Here is an 18,908-nt window from a genome sequence, read left to right as displayed (position 1 = left end):
AGTTCTTTCTAAAATGCTGCCATGCTGAATTGCCCTAGATTAGGTATTGTTATGGAATAACAGTCAAGTAGCTCATTATAGCAAATAAAAGTATTTCTGCCCTTTAAAGAAATTTCATAGAGAGTAGATATGATGCTATTTTTTTATAAGGAATTCAGTCAAGTTTTAGCAATGCATATGTGAAGTGGATGAAAACATGATAAATATGACTCAAGTTTCTCATTTATATAGAAACTAGACCTTTACATTTTAAGTGTAATCTGGGGAACTGAATTAAATCTAAAGTTCACATGTTTTTCTTCCATCTCTCATGTCTACAGTGACTTTCCTTAGTCATTCAAAGGGAGAACAAACAAGCTCTGGTGATTTTTCTTGTTGGTGGGTTTTTAAGTTTAGGACCATGTCTAGCAGATGGCTTTGCTCTTACTGTTCTAAAAGATTGCTAATTCACAGGCCCCAGAGCCTGCAGCAGAGTATTCAAGACTGTGTATGACCACCTCACTCTTCAATTAGGCAAAGGCAGAACTTTTCAAGTAGCTGATGTATCAACTCATTGTTCACTATTTGATTGGCTATTTTGCCTTTTATACTGATGAATTTCTATCACATAGAGAGACAAGTCTCAGTGGATTCTTTCAGTGAATGACTCTTTTTTTTTTTTTTTTTTTGTCTTTTTCGTTTTTATCGGTACCAGGGATTGAACTCACGACTACCTGCTTGCAAGGCAGGGACTTATGCTGCTGAGCTAAATCCCCAGCCCCGTGAATGACTCTTTTGAAGTAGTTTTTCATAAATGGTTCCTCAACACAGATCCAGAGAGTACTATCTTTCTATGGATGCCTTCTCTAGATTCTGCCTCTCATCGCTAAATGAGCTTAAACTGGGACATAAAAGCTATGCATCTGAGCTTTTTGTGGGTCTCTAAGGACTCACCAAGAAGTCTCACTCGGAATACAAGGATCAATGGATTGCCTTTGGTTCCTCAATGGAAACCCCGCTTATGGAGCAGAAAAGACAGATTTAAGTAGTGTCAGGCCATGTTGTTTCCAGAGGGCTTTCAGGACTAAGAAATAATTCTACAATCCCAAAGATCCATGGTTGGATAAGAAAACTAAACTGCAAATAAAACCTTTATGTACTCTTTTTAGGTCAGGACTTAATTATATTTGTATATCTATGTATATCGATTTCACTGTCTTAGGGAGGAAAGCGTGGGAAGGATTAGAAACAGGGGGATGAGGACAGGTTGTGAGGGATGAAAGCTCAGGTGGCAGATTTCCCTTTGTAAACATGTGGTTTAATGGTGAGAAAAGGTTTCAAAGACTATTTGATCAAAGGATAAGTGATCCTGATGTTTCAAATTTCAGGAGGCAAGTACACTGAGCACTGACCATCTTGGGAGCTGCTCGCGTGCCCCATGTGTTTCCTTCCGGGATTCCTGTCCCAGTGATTTTACATCCATCAGACACAATGATGAGGAAAATGTAATTGGACAACAATAGAAATAATACTGAAAGCTAGTTTTTGCTTAGCACGAACTTTTTATATTCATTCAGCAAATGTATGGAGACTAGATTTGTGTCAGACAGTATTTTAGGCACTTGAAACACATCAGTGTACAAAAGAGACAGAAATTCCTGTTATATGGCACTAACAGAATTTTGTTGAAGTCAGATAAAAATTTGGTTAAAGCTAAAAACCTTTGTGGGTCTTAAACACATTACAGATTTCATAAAGTAATGAGATTGCCCTTTAACATTTGCTTTAAACTTTCACCCTTATTTCTTAATGAGATTACAATTCTTTCACAGCTTGACAAGAATAAGCACCAGGCAAAGAAATAAAAACCATAAAGAGCCCCTTAGTGTTCTAGAAAGCTGACTTCTCAAAACTCAAAATTAAGTTTAATGATTTGGCTTGGAGCAATTGTCCAAACTCTGTTTACATTAGCTGGGCAATCATTTTTAGCAAAAGCAAGTAAAGAAAAAAATTCTCAAAATAGATTATGTGAATTTTCTTGGATTTTAGAGATGACAGTCTGTTTTTCAGAGTTGAGTTTTGGTACATCAACAGTGAGACGAATGCTTGGATGCAGGCTTCTTTTAATTCGATAATGTCCTGTTCACAGAGAAAATGATTTCAAAACCGAGGGGCTGCATCAAGCACCATATTAAGGAAATGGTATCTATGGCAACATAAGATGAAAGTGCATTCATTGAAATCACTGAATTGGAAAGCACCTTGAAATATTTTTTAAGAGAGGAAAGTCTTTGAGTAGGTGAAAATCCACTTGGCATTCAAAAAATACTTACTGAAGTCCTACTAAGAATAGATGCTGTGCTGTCTACTGGAAATGAGCAAGCCATGGGTCATACTCTGAAAAGGCCCAAAGGCAACAGGAATAAAAAACAGAGAAAATCTAACAGAACTTAGTGATCACATATTTAAGGTGATGTGAAAGAATTGTTAAAACTATCCTCTATTTCATGACCTCTGGAAAATGTTTCTGTAATGTCCTTCACTTGCCTAAGGTACCTGAACAAAATCTTCATTTTTTTCCTAGTTGGTTTTTAATGTCTGGTATGATTCATTGTGTTCATTTGTGTTTTTTTTTTTCTGTTTTCAGAGAAAAAGATAAAAATAACTGTCTGTAGTTTCTTTATAAAACCTTTCATATTACAGCTTTTGAAATGGGAAATTTATTATGTCAAAATCAGAATGTTTTAGTAGTTGAGTGTATTCTGGATCATCTCTTTCCAATGAAGATTTCAGGGGGACAATGTAGTAGACATAAGACAAATAAAAAAAGACATGGAAAAACAGATCCAAAGGATAAAAGAATTGTTTATTGTTTCTTTCTTTTTCATTTTTTAAGTTTTTAACAGGATCTTTCTATGTAGTTCAACCTGGCCTTGAATTTACTATGTAGCCCAGACTGGCTTTAAACTCACAGGGATCTAATTGTTTTGCCTCAGCTTCCGGAGTGTTAGGTTTCTAGGGGTGTGCTACTACACCAGCTCCAAAGGAGGAAAGAATCAGATAAATTAATTTTAAGAGTTATTATTGTAGTACTAATAGCTAGTGGCCCTTCTTTTTGGATTTGCCCTGAGGCTTCTGACAAACAGTGCAAAACAGAAAAATATGACAAATTAGTTACATCTATGACTCTCTCTCTCTCTCTCTCTCTCTCTCTATATATATATATATATATATATATATATGTATATATATATATAATTTTTTCCTGATGATATATGTATATCATATATATAGTTTTGATATATGTATATCGTCAGGAAAAATTTGTTTAAGTATTTTAATACTAAATTTATTGAGACATCATGGTATTAGTGCAAGTTACCTTTTGCCTCTATAATTACAAGAGGTGCTCAAAATGTTTGCCATTAGCTTCCAGGCATATATTAGTGCAGTCAACTGCTGAAATGTGTATACATTTTTTGGAGGGTCTATCCATCTATCTATTTACCTATCTATATCATTTTTCAAAAGAGGACTATGCTATTAAATTTGAGAACATTTTTACATGAAAAGGGGAAGACAAAAAATAATGGGTATTATCCAAATGATAGAGCATACTTCATCCAACCAGTTGTGAAGTCAACTCCAATAAAAGCCAAAGATAAACATTAAGACAAAATTTAGTGGTGGCACTTTGTGATATGAATAACATGGCTTAGGATATGAACACATGGCTGAGTCAAGTGCCCTCTGCTTCTCCTTGCATTATTCTTTTATCTGGCATCGGTATCCCTTGTCATTCAAGGTTAACGCTCAGGCAAAATCCTTGGAGAGCTTGTTTTCAGTAAGGCCACCTGGAAGTGAATCTATACAATTGGAACTTACATCAACCACTGGTAAAGCGGCCAGCTCACTATAAAAATGAAAATACAAACCAATGTGGACACTGATTGTATGGGGCACGGAGTAATCTGCCTTTGCATAGGCTTGAGCCAAAGGCTTCTAGATTCTCAGAGCATAGCACTGGACAGAGTTTATTTGAATGAATATTCTGAATATTACAATTGCATAAAATAGATTTTTAGAATTTTTAAAAGGTAGATATAACGTATGAATTATTTTAGTTAATTCAGGCCAATAAAATGATAGATCTGCCAAAAAAGCAATGATGACTCTAGTCAGGGCAAAATGAGCAATCCACATGCAAAAGGAAGTTATTTAGTAGCTTTAAACAATTCTTAAAATTTTCAAAAGGGAGCTTTATGGTCCCAGAATATTCTTCCTTTTAGGTATCTGTTCTAGAGTGAAATAATATCAGATTGCTTCTGACTTACCTTATAATGCGGGCTCTCTTTTAAATCTTCCTAACCTTGTATCTTCTACATAGATTTTTGGGAAAATAGAAAAAAACTGTTTGCCAATATAAGTTTCATTTGAATAAAAACAAAAGAAACCCTCGTTTGATAGTGGAGACCTTCACACACTTGCCATGCTGTCCTGGTGCTCACTGGCCACCTGGTAGCCAGGCCACTCCACTTGCTGGTCCTCCATTCTGTATTGCTCTTGTTCAGAACCTATTGTTTGCAATGAGAAAGCAAGCAAGTACCTGAGGTTCTGAAATTTATTTTACATTAATCCATAGATAATTTCAAAGGTAGAAAAAGAAACTCATTTCTTTTTTATCTTGATATTGGTAATTGGAGCTCTGTCTGACTGTTTACCTTCCATCTTCCATGGAGGCAGGCAGATTAAAGCAAGGTGAGAAATAGCTTCGACTTTGATCAATTTGACTTTGTGGAATTGGGTGACCAGGATGAAAGTCAACAATTTATCACATTAGTGGATTCCAACTTAAACTTTTAAAGAGGGGGAAATAAAAAGGATTGCTTCAACAAAGAGCATGTTAGAAAAACAGTGACAATGAAGTTGACCTTTCTGTTACATCAAAGGAGCTTTACTTAATTCCTTGTGGATAAATTTCAAGGTTGAGAAAATAACTGATGTGTGACAAAGCCTTCTAGTCTTTGGTCTGTTGGGTCAGCTAGGGGAAAGGTAAAGTTTTAAGCTACCAATGAAATTGGGTTCTTGCTAAATGAAGGACTTTTGTACATATAGTTTGTTATTAAATGCTCTGATTAATGGCATATATGGTACAGAAAAGAGCTGACACTGCTACCACAATTTTTAATGTAACGCTGAAGCATTAAAAATAGTTTTATTCTTTTCTACATGAACAAAAGTAACATGTCTCGAGTGGGTTTCTTTATTAAAAACAGCAAATTCAACCTCACTTATTTGAATAAAATGTAAATTGATTAGGTTTACCCTACTTACTATACTTAGTTTATTTAGTTATGATAAAACTGAAGAATAATTAGATCAGACTGTAGTAAACCCAGGACAATAAACTTGTATGTCAAGAAAAATACATTAAAGTGTGTGGAGAGAGATCTACCAAATGTGATAAGGGTCAGAGGACGAAGACTTCCATGATGTATATAAGCTTTGAGCACCAACATTTGCACAGTATAGCTGCTGAGATTCCTTCCTACTAAAATATCTGCTAATGGATAAACTGTGGAGCATCTCCTTCTGGGAAAATATTACTTGAGAAAATGAGTTGGTTTTGAAGCAAAGGCAAAGTCTAAGTAAGGTCTGGCTTCTATTCTTACCCCCAGCAAGCAGAGATTGAACAGACTGAATTTGAAAGAAGAATAAAGTTTGAAGAATTTGCAGAGAGAGCTTGTAGCTACAGATATCTGAACACAATGAGGCAAATGAACACCCATTATTCAGATGTCTGTTAAATATTGCTGGTTAGATATGCAGGGCAAACAGGAGGTTAGGGAATTGCAACTTTGATTCATTTCGGTTGAGTGTAATTGAGGAAACTTTACGTATCACCTTTCTCTTAAGAGTTTTTCTTTTCTTCCGCATGCTTTGATTCCTCCACCAGCCTGTGAAAGAAATACTGAGCTCACATCTCCCCTGCAGCAGTCGGGCCACCTTCCACCACCTCCCATTCTTCCCTGTGCTTCTGGCTTACACCCTTTCAAAGTTCCAGGAGAGGCAGACACATTACTAACAGAACTAGGCTGACCAGGGGCCCTGTGTGAGGTTCTCTTTTCTCTGTTAGTTACTGAGTTTGCTTTTTTGTTTTTTCATTTGTAGTCATGAAGACTGAACATAAGGCCTCCAACATGACAGGCAAGCGCATGCCCACTGAGCTCTACCCCTAGCTAGTGACTGGGTTTGGCAGCACACTTGTGTCCACTGTGGCACCAACACTTGAGCAGAGAGGTGCTGAGGGATTCTGGGACTCCTTCTTTTATCTGAAAGAAAGACCCTTGGGTGCTCCTCCCTTTTGTGCTGACACTTGCTGGTGTGTTCCCAGGTAGCACTTGAACTGTGAGCTCCACAGTGTGTCTGTGAGCATCACGGACAGGACAGTGAAAGATGGAAAGAGAACCCAGATCCTGACGGGTGTGGTTGAACTGACCCATCTTGGGCTTGCCTGACTTTCACACCACTGTCATGGTTACCTGAGGTAATAAATCTCCTTTTGACTTGCATCATTTCATTTAAGTTTTCTGTTATTTGCTAATAATGGCACTATAAAAGTGATTACTTCCTCCCCTCGCCTCACAGAATAGCACCACTTCCCCCAAGCCAGAGTGAATAATCACCTTGTCTTTGTCACTGTGTCCACCGCTGTGATCCTAGTCATCTTACTCTACTGTTAAAACAATGTCTCTTTGCCTTGGTTTTGTTTTTTGATTTCTTTCTTTCTTTCTTTCTTTCTTTCTTTCTTTCTTTCTTTCTTTCTTTCTTTTTTTGGTCCTGGGGATTGAACTCACAACCTTGCACTTGCCAGGCAGGCACTTGTGCTGCTGAGCTAAATCCCCAGCCCCTGAATATATTTTCTTGGGGAGCTTTTCAAATGATTTTTAATTGCCTTTACTCTCTTCAGAGTGAAGGGGCCACCTATTATTTGCTGGGTTTTTCTATCCATCATCAGACCTCTGGAAGAGGAACAAAATCTTATTATACTTCTATTCAAGCTCTTTGACAGTGTCTTATTGTTGGGAATGGTGAATAAAGTCCAAATTATTTTCATATTCTATAATCTGGTTCTTGCTGAGTTTTCCGTCTTAAAACACTCTTAGATATTATTCGTCTGGCTCCTACTTATTCTTCAAGATCTAGTTTAAAAGAACGAGAGGCCTTTGAACTACTGCTGACTATTCTAGTCAACTGCCCACTGCTCTTTGCGCCACCTCTATGTATCGTGGGTAACTTTACCAGTGCTTCCCTCATAGTATTTTTTGCCTTTGTTGTAAACCACTCTTTGTTCAGTGAACCACAGACTCCTTGAAGCCAGGAGCCACCTATTATTTGCTTCCAAATCTTTACTGCTAAGTCTAGTGGTTTACTTATACTAGGTATTTAACAAGCATGGTTGGTCCATCAAATCACTGAGTTTCATATCTGTGGATTCAGAACAACACAGACTGAAAGTAACTTGGAAAACAAGGCATTATGTCTGCACTGAACTATTTTCTCTTGTCATGATTTCCCAAATAAGATAGTATAATGACTAATTTATCTATTAATTTCATTATATGAGGTCTTGTAAGTAATCCAAAGATGATTTAAAGTATGCCAGGAGGATGTGTGTAGCTAACATGCAGATATCATGCCACTTTATATAGATTAAGGATGACAAAGGATGACTGTATATTATGACAGATTCTGGAGGGAGAGCACAGGGTGAAGGTGGGAAAGTTTAGTTCAAGAGAGCTTCAGAGTTAGTGTGAGACACGATCACAATATCTCCTCCTAGAGTCAACAATCCTATTTATGATTGCATGAGATCAATGCCACAGTACTCAGGATCTCATCACAGAGATTAAAGGTAAATTGTTCTTTTTTGATTTGCACTTGTTTTGGAAAATCATTCAAAAATTATTGATAAATCGCCTCCTAGAAGTTATAAATTGCACAAAATAATGATCCAAGTATGAATTGTTCAATAATTTAATCCATAAAGAAGCCTATTACATGCTCAGTATTTTGTGCTTTCTATATTTTTTCTAAGAGCAGGTTAAATGACTGTATATCTTCGTGAATTCTTCTGGGAAATATATAAAATATAAGAGCCAATGATCCAAAGGTCAAAACAATGTAATTTTCATTCCATTTACAAGGAAAAAGTACAATTTAGGTTAAGGGTGTACCACAAAGCTCACAGGAGTGTGGCACCTTTGGTCTATGCTCATTTTATGTTGTAATAATTTATGGCTTTCATTGTAATTGACAAAACGGATTCATTAAAGGACCCTCCAGGTACATGTGCTCTGTATTAGTTAAAGGCATAATCAAATGACTGTACTGATAGCAAAGTTAGGCAGAAAATGATTCTTTAGTAAAAATTCTTTAATGTTTCTCCTTCAAAGGCTACCCAGTATATACTCAGACAAGCAACCGGCCATCCACTGCAACTAGATTTTATTAATTTACTTTGAGACAGGGTCTAACTATTTAGTTCAGACTGATCTTGAACTTCCTTATGTAGCTTAGGCTGGCCTCAAATTCATAGGGATCTTCCTGCCTTAGCCTACTACATGCTGGGATTATAGGTGTACACCACCATGCTCAGCGCTAGATTTTAGATTTACAAGTATTGCACTGCATTTGCGATCTGCCAGATTATGATTTGGAAGGGCCATTATGCCATTTCAAGATCACTCTTTCTATATCCAAAAATTATGACAAAAATGTCTACATTAGGAATTTTTTTCTACGAGATAGAGAATGAGAAACCGGTTTATATAACCAGGCAGGATGGTCTATTAGTTAAAATATGGTATCCACAGCGAGACTATTTGGATATGAATGCTACCTTTCACCACCTTTGTGACTTTGATAGGGTTACTTAACCTCTCTCTGCCTTAGTGTCCTCATATCTAGGTGGAGATGATCATAACACCTATCCACGTAGGGCTGTTAACTGATGTTTATCCATATAGGGCTCTTAAGTGTGCTGATGTTTACAAAACACTTAGAACACTGCCTGTAAGCGGTGAATAATTACTGAATACTGTAATTTGTATTCATAGCCTGACATAGTTCCAGCAAATAAAAATTTGAACTGGAAATCTTTGAATTTATACCATGTCTACCTAAAAGGGAAAGTAGATGAAACTAATGTAACATTATGACTAAGAAAAAAAGAGAAGTATCTTGTTTAATGACTTAATTAAGTCAATATAAATTTATTTCAAAGCTTTGACTGGGTGCTTTGTAGCAGAGGGAACAGCCCTTAAAAGAAAAATTGCTATTTTTATAAGTCTTTGTTGGAACTAAGAATGCTGCAACGAGATAGGAAAAGAAAAGCAGTTGATAGGAGGTGGTAACTAGGCTTTGTACAGGATGACGGACCTATTAGCCTGCTGGGGAATAGTGAGAAGGTGAGGTCTTCTATCTTGAAGTGAAAGAAGTAGTTTTTTCCTCTAAGGGTTTCAGAATCTTGCCTCTGAGAATTTCAGTTTGTGCTTAAAAAATGTGTGGTTGTGTGTTGGAGATGAGTAAAGTGTAGACGTAACAAGTGGTCTGGCAGTAAATGCATGGGAAAGTACGGTCACTACCTTGCTAGGCAGACAGAGCTCGGGTGGAACCAGGTCATAGTGCCTGCCCTGGCCTATCTGCATCCAGGTATAGAATTTCATGACCCATCCCGGTTATCCGGGTTCAGTTCCAGTGAAATGTGATTCTACATTGAACAATTCAGCCTTCTGGGAATCAACCTTAAGGAAATGATATTACACCTAAGGTGCTGGAAAAGTACTTTAGAGCTATATAAAAAGAGAGGTAGAAAAACCTGAGTTAGGGGAAACAAGACTAGAAACTGAGTGTGCATCAAGGAGACAGTAACGAGGGGCTAATTTCTGGAGTTTTATTGGTCTACATGGGAATAATGTGATGAAATGTCTGGTTAGTAGGTCTGTGTGTTTTGCACAGGCATCTTTTAGCTATTGCTCTCTCCCGGAGGAGTGTAACCCAGTTGTCCATTTTTGTATTACTTGTCCCTGTTAGTATGATGGTGGTCATGTAGAAAATAGAAAAGCGGAGAACAGAGGATCTGTACAGATTTGGTGACATTGCTCTAAGGGACCTATCCCTGTAATTTCCAACCTGTAATCACTAGGTATAAAGTGATCATTGAAACGTGATGTAGCTGAGAGTTATAGGGGAGGAGGGAACATAGAAAAGAAGCAGAGAGGGATAAAAAACTCTGGAGGAAACTGCTGTAAAATTCCTTTTCTCCAGGGTATACTAAAGGAAAGTGTCATTTTTTGTGTTGGGATAATAACACTCATGACCCAGTGATAAATCTGGTACATTGCTTTAGCAATGTTCTTTCATTGTAATGGCTATCTTTGTGATCATCATGATAATGGTGGTTGTTACAGTAGAGGGTCAATTTGTTTAGCTTGGAAGCCACTCAGAGGATTAATAAAGCACAGTATTGTGTGTTTCTGAAACATGACCTTGGATACTATGTCTAGTCCCATAACCCTTCCTCTCCGGCACCAATCCTGTCTTCTGCTTTCCAGCTACCATGAATTTAGCATCTTTGCTCCATCATGCCCTTCGGTCATTATATTACTGCCTTGAAATCAGCCAACCATGGACTGAATCCCCTGAAATTATAAGCCAATTAAACCTTTCTTTTAATGTGTGAATGCCAGGTATTATGTATCAGCAATAGGAAAGTAAATACAATCACTGTATTTTAATCTATCAGTATTTAGCATTTATGTGCCAAATACTGTGCTAAAGCTTTTATTTATACTATTTAATTTATCCTTTGAATTCCTATCCTTTAAAGTCCTATACCCAGATATAATGTCTTTTTTTGGCAATAAAACCAAGGTCAGAGCAGTTAAGAAGCATAATAAAACAGTATGGTTAGTGTGAGAGACAGTGACCTAGAGTTGCCTGATTCCCATGCCTATGCTCCTTTCTCTACACCCCTCGTTTCTGGGGTTCAGGGCCACCATGAAGAAAAACAGGTAATACAATAAAGTTGCATAGATATGATGATAGGTTTCTGCTGAGGCTGCAGGAAAGATGAAGTGTGATATAGCAATCTGTCTTCTGATGCGTCAAATTAAATAGAATTAAATAAGTTATGTGACATGAGCGCTAAAGGCTGGCACCAATTTTTAAAATGTCAGGAAGGTCTTTATCTTGAAACAAATTAAGGGAGCTGCTACAGGTCTGGAATGATCTGTGTCAGAAGAGTTTTGGTGCCATTTCAAGTCATCTCCACACTTGGAATCTGCAAGTGGCAAGTGAACATTGGACCCTTGGGAAACAGACACAGGAATAGGTAGGAGCTGTTCTTGGTCAAATGCAGGCATAAAAAATAATTCATCTGTCTCACGTCACTTCGTATTGAATTCTGTGCTATAAGTTCTTCCTTTCTGTCTCTTGGCCATTATCTTGGGTTCATCTCATAGATTTTCAGGTCACTTTGTGGCATTAGAAGTCTCATTTTTCAAGATATTGAAAAGTCAAATGTCATCTATATCAAAATTTCAACTTCTCATCTAATTTAAAGAAACTCTATTTTCAAGCTCAGATCCAGTCAGTCGTTAGATTGGGGTGGGACCAGGGCTTTTATTTCCTGGCTAAGTCTGATTCTTCTTCTGCTCTTCTCTCCCAACACCCCCCCACTGGGCTGCCTCTGCTCCCAGTCAGGAGTAGGAAGGAGGTGAGGGTGTAAAGCAGACTGCACACTTGCACCTGCATTTGGCTACAGCAATCTGGGATGGGTGTTCTCCTGGTGATGGCAGATACCCAAACGCTGGCTCTTTGGTGCATGTGGTAGGTTGTTTTACTAATGGTCTCTGCCAGCTAACCCCTCACACGTCCTCAAATCTCCTACCCAACTCTTGTTGCTGAAACATGAGATGCACTGCTGAGCTGACTGCCCAGTTCCTACTCTTTGGGTAAGGGCTGCTCTATCTTCTAAAACATCCTGTTAGTAGAAATTCTGTTAACAATGGCTATAGTTCAGTACCATTTAACAACTTGCCCTTCCCTGAAGTGGATTATGTTGAAGAAGCCATGGAATCATGCCACCCTTTGGGGTGTTGCAGTGGTTGATTGATTGCGTCAACTTGAAATATTTAGAAGCTTAACTAAGTCAGCTTAGCAATTCTATACCTAGGCTGTAGAAGACCCACCCTAGGATGGCTCACCTTCTGGATGGAATAAAAGAGAAGGAGGAAGGACAGGTGAGATTTGATTCTTTAGGGACGCTTCCATCTTTTTCACCTTTGGCTTGAATGTTGTCTCTTGGCTTCTAGTGCAGACTCTTCGGTTTCTGCCTTAGAGCCTTCAGTCTCCCAGCATAGATTCTTTAGTCTTCCATCACAGATCCATTGATCTGCTGGTGTGGACTTGCACAGGACACTGAAGTGAACTCCAGACCTTGGATTCAATAATCCTTCAATCTCCTGCTTGCAGACATCCTCTGCACGCTTCCTCATTCGACTCTGTGGTTAATCATCATAAGCCAATCTTGTAATTTCTTATACATTTGTGTTATATCTGTTTTCTCTAGTAAAACCCTGACTAATACAGGAGTCTTATGTGGATGGGGAAGAATTTCTCCTTAAAACATGATGGTACACAAGTTAATGTGTCAGCCTTGAGGCTTCAGCAGAAACTTAAGATAATAAGAAAAATTCAAGAGAAATACAATCAGATGCCATTGAATCAGAAAGCTGTCATTTGATTTAGCTGGCAGGCTTTATTTCTTAACGTTAGTAATCATCAACAAAACTACCACTTTTGAGAGCCTGCTAGTACCTATATTCCTGATAAAAATACCACTTCAATCCTATACGTGTTCTTTTCTCCATGTGGCAGAAGACAGTGAGGTCAGGTTACTAATTTGTGGCAACACAGCTCGAATGGAACAAGCACTGGCTCCAAAGCCTGTATTTTCTCTAATATATCATGTTACATGTCCACACCTGAATTTAGGTATCATGGCTATGGGTAGTTGTCTTGGTTACTTTTCTCTCATTGCTGAGACAAAATACTTAACACCCAAAATGAAGGAAGGAAAGGTTTATTTAGCTTACAGTTTTTGAAGGTTTCAGTTCAGTTAACTGGTACCAAGGCAGGGTGTTATGGCTACGGGGCAACTGCTCATGGTGGCTGTAAGAGACAAGACCCAAAAGGGCAAAAAGGAAAAGCAGGCCTTCTTCCCTCCTTATAGTGTATGCTAGCTTCCTGCCACTGGGTGAGTGCAGGACTCACACTACCAATACCAGTGCTAGACCACAAATGATGGATTCATCTGCCTTCTAAAGGCTCATGCCCTATAACTGCATGAGGCTTTGAGGGGTATTTAAGCATAAACCATAACAATGGTCTTCAAACTGATCAAAATGTGGACTGGCCAGGTTGTAATCATGGCTCAAAGATTTCCTGCTTCTATTTAATCAAAATGCAAAACAATCTGTAACTGTGATTTCATACTTGGGTCCTTAAAAGAAGGAAACAGCATGCTTGAGATGTTTACCAAACCTCTGGGCTGGGAATGGGTTTGTGCATGCAGTGTCAAGGTCCTCAGTGTTTCTATTTGAACTGACATTTGAGAATCATTCCTTGCTTCCTTTACAAATTTGCCAGGGTTGTAGGTAATTTATGGTTGCTAAGAAGATAGACAAAAAAGGTTTCAAAAAAGGAGATACTTTCCCATCACTAAGAGAATAATGGAACAGTACATCCTTGTTATTTTGCTAATAACTACTGTATTTCATGTGCCTAAATGTCACTCTGTACTGTATACTGACAAAGGAATGAAGATTCTTTTATTTTTTAGTGTCTATCATTTAACTCACTTCAAAGAACCATTTAACTTGCTAAAATACATAATATAACAGAGAAAAATAATCAAAAGTGGAAGACTTTTCTGCAGTAACCTGGAGTCATATTATTAAGTTCTTAACAAGGATAATAGGGAAGCAGTAAATGCAGGAAATGAGCACATTAGGTAGCACAGCACCATTCTGTTAAAGAGACAAATCAGGCTATAGAGCTGAATTACTGTTTCCCATATTTAATTTGACCCTCCTTACTGTCTGTGAGGCAAGTGATACTATTATTATTGTGTAACAGGTGAGAATTTGGAGAATCTGTGTAATAAAAACCTACACGAGGTCGCAACTAACACTGTTTTTCTGAAAACTGTCCTCTTTCCATCACTGCACATTAACAGGAAAGAGCTGCATTGGAGAAATCTCTTGTAATTTCAAAACTGACCCAAATTTGCAGGGGCAGACCTGCCATTTATATCCATGTTGATTTAATAGCTATAGTGATTTAGAAAAGCTGACTAGTGGGAATGATTGGAAATGAAGAGTGGAAATTGCTTTCAATGTAGCACCCATGAATCAATGATTCTTGCTGATTTGAACAGTTGTTAAGAGTTTAGTGATATGAAATTGGAAAAGCAGTTTTAGAAAAGTTCCAAAGGTGAACAAAGTTTTGTCAATCTTGAAAGAGGGCTTTTGCCTCCTTCATTTGGCTTCATTAGCAGTGAACAGAGAGGAAGTGAATGCTTCTCTCAAATGAAAAATCCCAAGGAACAGTGAGGCTGGAGTTACACCACTACAGTCTCAAGAAAAGGCCTCCATAAATAATTCTAGACTCAAACACTAATGCTGAAGGCTCAGTGAAGCGTGGCATTCAAGGATTTTATGTGTTCTGTTGCAATTAGCTATGTGAATTATTTCAGCAATAAGAAACAAAATATTGCTAATAACATCACATAGGCCTGTGTCTCATGGTGCCCCTCATCTGGATATCAGAATTTACATAGCCTCTTTTCACCAGAGAACCTAGAATAGTATCAGACCCTTTGTAGAACACCGAAGGTGGGTCCTGTCCAAGGAGTAGCTGTATCACTATACTGTGAAATATGAAAAAAGACTGCAGAATAAAAACTGACCCTGGAAGCGCTGAGCACCTAAAGCCCCTTTCAGAATTGCTTGTCAGCCAATTCTGTGTTTGTAACTGGGTATGTAAACCAAGGAGCAAACACCTTCTCATGGTTCTTCCATCTGACCTTACTCAGATAGTCTTTGGCTCTAAGTTTTCTTCTGCTTGACTATTTGGCTTTTTTTTTAATCTTAATTTTATATTTTGATTCAGGTGTGGATATTACTGGAAGAAAAGTTAGCACTTAACTACTAGGTAAGGCCAATTCCATATTGTTTTAAAGCACTGACTTCTCCATGTTGACCTAATGGTATAGGTCAGAAGTAAAGAGCAAATGAACTAGTCGATTAATAGGTATGGATACTTTCATCGTGTTCTATACCACAGTAATAACAAACATTTAAAATACTATACAGTATTTCAAAATAGCTTTATTGAAAAATATGAAAACACCACCTTAAGCTTCCTTAAAAATACAAAACCTCATTTACTCTGAGCACTAACTATATACAGACTGAGCACTCCTAATAAATAAAAAATCTGAGATCCAAAATATTCTAAAACCTGAAAACTTTTGAGAGTCATCATTAAGCTACACGCAGAAAATTCCACACCTGACCTCACATGATGGGTTACAGATGAAACGCAGGCACAACAAAAACACTGCATAAGAACAACTGGAGGCAATGTATATAGAGCACGAATGAAACATAAATGAATTTGTGTTTATACTTGGGTTCCAACCCCAGGATATCTTTTATGCATATATAAATATTCCAAAAGCCAAAGAAATGTGAAACATTTCTGGTCCTAAGCATTTCAGATAAGGGACATACTGTGTTTACACTGTGACTTTTTCTGTGCTTATCGTTGTTAAGAAATGATACTGACATTGCGATAATCAAGTACTTAATTTTCTATTGTGCTCTGACTATTGTATGGTCTCCTTTTTTAATGCAGCATTGTTTTACATAGGCTTTCTAAGTGTTTACATAGTTCAAATATTCATCATTTTCATTGCCACAGACTTTATTACCATATTAAAGTTCCAAAGTTTGCTTAATCACTCCTTAATTGTTGAGCATTTGGGTTGTTTCCAGCAATGTGCTGTTGCAAATAAGGTGGCTATAAACATCTTTGTACAAGAAGGCTTAACTGCTATTTTCTTTAGATAATTCCCCAAGGTGAGCCTGCTTAGTGCAAGGGGCATGATCATTTTATTGAGCTCTTGTGGTGCCAGAACACTATCTAAAAATACCATTCTAATTAGCAGTGTCACTGTTAAGGAAAGAGGGCACCTGGGCATCTCTGTTTTGTTTTTTTTTTTTGTTAAACCTCTGTGAATATTTAGACTACTGTCTTGAAACAATGAGAAAGCTTCAGATGTCCTCAAAAACAACAATCTGTGGACAAAGTCTTCAGCAGCCACCATGCCAAGAGGACCGCAAGGAGTCTGCTTTCTGGTAGTCACAGCTCTGTGACCTAGCTTCAGAGCCCTCAGTGTCATCTATTTCATCTCTGTTTACAGCTACTACGGCTGGTTCTCCTCAGAATCTGTCCCCATGGATGTTGCAAAAGATAGAGCTCCTTTCTGCTGTATGCAGACAGTGGCCCTGGCTTTGGCAAGAGGTTACTGGCCTGGAAAAGCTGCTTTTAAATCTAATGAGATGGGTGTTGTCCTCAAGACAGAGGAAGTTAATGACCTCAGCAACTTTACTGAATCCTATTTCAGCAGACTGCAGGACTTGGCATTCGAAACAAGATTTGCAAGAGGGGTTCTTTGACCTCTAGCCTCGCTCTTCTGCCTCTCACTGGGCAGCCAATATGGACAGGGTCAGTGCTGAGCTGTTTTCTCAGCCTTCCTTACTATTTACTCCGAAAGACATCAGCCCTGTTGGGGATAAGAGCATAAATTCTCAGCTACCTTCAGGATAAGGAATGTGTGGAAAATGAACACCTTTTTTACTCTTTCAGGTTTCAAAAAAAAATAATAACTCCCACTCCGCTGGCGGAGGCAGCACGCAGTGACTCAGAGTCAGGCGGTAGGTGGAGGTGGAATGGGAAAGTAATGGATCGTGCACCTCCCTTGGCTCAAGGAAATAATAATTGCAGACTCTCAGCTTTTACCATCTTCTCTTTCACCATCATCACTTGTAGCTGACATGAAGGGTAAATTAAAAAATTCCCCCTGGTGGATCACGAACTTTGGTATGTTTTTCCTCCCGTGTACGTATTCCTGTTGTGTCCAATGATTAAATCCCATTGAAAGGGGCTTGCTCTTTTTACACTCTTTTTATTCTCTCTAATCACTTTTGCTTTTCTTTTAAGTTCACTTGGTTGGTATGAAATCAGGGAACTCACAGAAGGTAGAAGTGGTACATTTAAAATTGTCTACCTTACTCCCCCATGAATACAGAACCTACAGCAGTCAGCTTGCTTTCTTGTTCTCTGCCAAACCACCATAAATTAAATATCCCACCAGATTCTCTGCTCATACATTTGGGAAGGCTTCCTGTAATCAAATAAATAATACAGTCAGAAGTTAAGTCTAGTATTCAAGCTAAAAGGTTTATTTTTTTGACCATATTATTATTTTCTCTTTATTTTAAAGTAAAATAATTTCATGACTTTATAGATATAAGAAGCTAATAAGACTTTGAGAGAAAACATAATTGTACATATTTAGAAAGGCTTCAAAAACCATTCCATGTTTCTAGAAATCATGTTTGGAAAAATATTTCTATACGTTTCCATGTATGCATGCAAATATAGACATGCATGCTGTGTTGTCTTTTGCCAGGAGATGGGAAGTACATATAATTACTTCTTTATTTCTTAGTTTCTATTTATTTATTTATTTTTTTGATACTGGGGATCGAACTCACAATCTTGTGCTTGTAGGGCAGGCACTTGTGCTGCTGAGCTAAATCCCGAACCTTATAATTACTTGTTTTACTCATGAAGTGACCAAGATAAATATAACACTTTTATCTGGATGAATAAGCTCTTTTGTTGTATTGAAAGTCTGAAGTAGATTTTGTCTCAAAAAGTATCTGTGGGATTCATATCCTAGAAATCTGTGAAATATTTGCCCAGAGTATTAAGCCTGGGGCTGAAGGTGGAGGCCAGTGGTAGAACATTTCCCCAGCACTGGGACCGAGAACCTGGGTTTGATGCCACCCAAGCAGTGCAAACACAACAAAAGCAAATGAACAAATGAGAAAAAGTCTTGCCTATCTGAGTCAGGTGTTGACATTTCCTGATCTATACTTGGAGATAGTAATCTTGCCTCCTCTACTCTTTACTGGTATTTACCCATGTCTCTCGTGCTTGGTCACAACCTTGAATACCTACCAGATCCAAGTATTCATGTCTAATAAAACTCAGACACACAAGCTTAAAGATCGTGTGGTTTCCTATTATATGAAAAACTCAATAGTGCAAAATAAAAGATAATAGGAAAAAGAGAAAGAAAGAACCATATTGTAATCTAGTGTAGACAATGTACCTAAAAGTGTACCTTGACTTAGTATTATCGGCTTAAATGTTTCGTATGTTCTTCAGCTTACTGGCCAGGGTTTCAACCTGTGTATATGATATTAACTTTATGAGGTCTTACATATAAATGAACCTGATTCTGGAAGAATAAAAGGAGGTGTGGGCAAAGAAGAGAATTAAAATGTGCTGTGTACATGTACTAGTCTCCTACAGTGAATGTAATTGTTATGTGCTGTAAATGCATCCTAATAAAAGTGAAAAAAAAAAAGTCACCAGGGCATTACCTTTCTCCTCACAACTGTTGGGGTTGCCTTGCTCTTATTCTTCCTTAAATGCCCCTTGCAGGCTCTGCCTTCCAGACTTAGAATGAGACTTAAGAATTCTAGTTTTAAATTTCAGCTCTACGA

The 18,908-nt window shown here is 37.9% G+C and overlaps 1 protein-coding gene across 9 annotated transcripts in view; it reads right to left on the bottom strand.

Moving 5' to 3' along the window:
• B3galt1 (beta-1,3-galactosyltransferase 1) overlaps positions 1 to 18,908 on the bottom strand; it is a 529,565-nt gene that overhangs the window by 46,711 nt on the left and 463,946 nt on the right. Inside the window, exon 1 of one of the 9 annotated variants that reach the window (XM_063259217.1) lies at positions 12,249 to 15,374. The exons of the other annotated variants lie outside the window; for them this stretch is intronic. The gene's annotated coding sequence lies outside the window, so the exon portion shown is untranslated. Of the gene's footprint in view, positions 1 to 12,248; positions 15,375 to 18,908 lie in introns of those variants that run through there. 9 annotated transcript variants of the gene reach the window in all.

Source organism: Cavia porcellus, unplaced genomic scaffold, assembly GCF_034190915.1.
Source record: "Cavia porcellus strain 051 isolate PalLab524CR breed Dunkin Hartley unplaced genomic scaffold, mCavPor4.1 scaffold_12, whole genome shotgun sequence".
Taxonomy (NCBI): domain Eukaryota; kingdom Metazoa; phylum Chordata; class Mammalia; order Rodentia; family Caviidae; genus Cavia; species Cavia porcellus.
Note: the sequence above shows the minus strand (reverse complement) of the source record. Positions and strands in the feature narration are given on the sequence as shown.